The sequence below is a fragment of the Hylobates moloch genome, unplaced genomic scaffold, assembly GCF_009828535.3.
Source record: "Hylobates moloch isolate HMO894 unplaced genomic scaffold, HMol_V3 SCAFFOLD_8003, whole genome shotgun sequence".
NCBI lineage: Eukaryota > Metazoa > Chordata > Mammalia > Primates > Hylobatidae > Hylobates > Hylobates moloch.
In genome coordinates, this window is record NW_026660278.1 from 1 (window position 1) to 2,095 (window position 2,095).

At 56.2% G+C, this 2,095-nt stretch overlaps 1 non-coding gene across 1 annotated transcript; it reads left to right on the forward strand.

Moving 5' to 3' along the window:
• The first annotated feature begins 691 nt into the window (after window positions 1–691).
• Window positions 692–844, forward strand: LOC116465671 (5.8S ribosomal RNA). The gene has a single exon (XR_004247244.1). It is a non-coding gene; the product is annotated as a 5.8S ribosomal RNA (ribosomal RNA).
• The last annotated feature ends 1,251 nt before the right edge of the window (window positions 845–2,095 follow it).

Here is a 2,095-nt window from a genome sequence, read left to right on the forward strand (position 1 = left end):
TTGCTACTGTAACTGATGTCCAAGGCAGTCACATAGGCCAGGTTCCTCTTGCTGCCAGTGCCAATGTTGTCACCTCTGCCACACCATGCCACTGGGCAGCCTGGCCCACTAGTTCTCCCCAGCCTTCCAGCTAGGGCATCTTGAGGGTCAGGGATTGGATGCCAGTCCCCCCTCCTTGTCCACTTCCCCACCATTGAGGTACCCAGCACATTCCAGCATGGAGGTTTAAGGACCCCTTGGGGGGTCGCCCATCAGCCCCTGGGTCAGGTGCAGTGGGCCCATGGGGGAGATCCTTTGGGAGGGGCCGAGCCCCTCACTTGCTTCCCCTGCAGACTCTGAACCCTGGTCAGGGCCACACCACACTTCTATGTCACTGCTGATACCGCTGTCATGGCGGCCATCAGGTGGGAGCTTTATCCAGCGGCCATCGTGCTGTCATGCATGTGCCATACATGTGGCGTGTGCCCCATGCCATTGGGGCAGGAACCCCAGGGAGCCTGTGGGGTGGTGTCAGCGTTTCCCCAGCATGGTCAGCACGCACCTCCCTGTGTTGTGAAACCTTCCACTCCCTCTCCAGAGTCGGGTCCCATTGCTGTCTGACTGGCCAGCCTAAGGCAACCATTCTGGGTGATGTGTTGTGCCAGGAGGGCCTCCCAGTGTTGGGAGCACCCTCGCCAAATGAACCTCATACGACTCTTAGCGGTGGATCACTTGGCTCATGTGTTGATGAAGAGCGTACCTAAATGCAAGAATTAATGTGAATTGCAGGACACATTGATCATCCACAATTCAAATGCACTTGCAGCCCCAGGTTCCTCCTGGGGCTACACCTGTTTCAGTGTAGCTTGCCAGTCAATCACCCCCGGGGGTGCCTGCAGGCTCCTCAGTGTGCACAGCTGGGGGTTCTCTCACAGGGCCTGCAGGGGCCCTGTTCCCCCAAGTGCAGACCTGGCGACATCTGCCCTCCACTTCCACCACGCCCACCCCTTCCTCCTCCCCCCATGGGCCCTGCGTGGTCACGCATTGAGTGGCAGGTGGAAGGGGGATGCCTGGCTGTGAGGGAGAGATACAGGGCAGCACCACCATCCGCAAAGATGGAGAGGGAATAGAGCTGACTCGGGCCGAGTTCCAGTGACCGCCACCACAGTCTGGGTTCCTCCCTCGGGGGCTCCCTTGCACTGCATGTGGCTTGTGGTGTGGGGTTCATTGGCCCTGGCTGGGTAGAAAGTCCCATGCCATTGTCATCATTGCACATTTTTGGCAGTGGGGGCACATTGTCGGGGGGAGAGGAAAGCAAACAGGATGGGTCAGGTGGGGAGAGGGTAGGGGAGCAGGTCCTGGTCACTGTGGTTCACTGCCTGCCCCGATGGTGACCCAGCATCCAGCCCACCACCACTCCCACACCCCTCCTTCCCACCACCCCTCCTCCCCAACCACTCCCTGCCCACCCGGCTCACATCATGGTGTGTCCAGGGCTGGAAGCCCACCCCGCTACCTGCCTGGCAGCGCTTGTGGCCATGGTCCTGGGGTTTGCTTGCCCCGGTGGTGGCCCGCTGGATGCTGTGATATCGTCCGCCATCGCATGCCCAGTTCCGGCTCACGGCCATGCCGTACCTGGGGCCCCATCCTGGGCTTCCACGTCGGGGTGGGTCAGTGCCGCCACATCCTCGGTCCTGTCCCCCATCTCCATTTAGTACGTAGGCAATACCATGTAACTTAGCAAAGCTAGAAAGTCCCTAGACTTGGCGCAGCCACTGTAGAGGTGGCCTCCCAGTAGCATCATTAATATCAATTGTAATTGGTAGGCAATTGCTTAGTTTCACATTTCATTACCTGAGTTATACTAATGTGTAAAAAAAAATACAGCTTTAATAAAAGGGAGTAAAGGATAATATGAATAATATTCACAATATCCAGTTGGAAGAGGTAGTGTTTTCTCAGAAATCACGCATTCCTGGAGCAAAATAATTTTGTGTTTGGTTTCTTAAATATCTATTTCCATTTTGACAAACCACTGGAAAAGCCCAGCTTCACAAGGACTCTCCACAAGAGCGGACACACAAAAGAACACCCATAACACAAAATCAAAACAAGG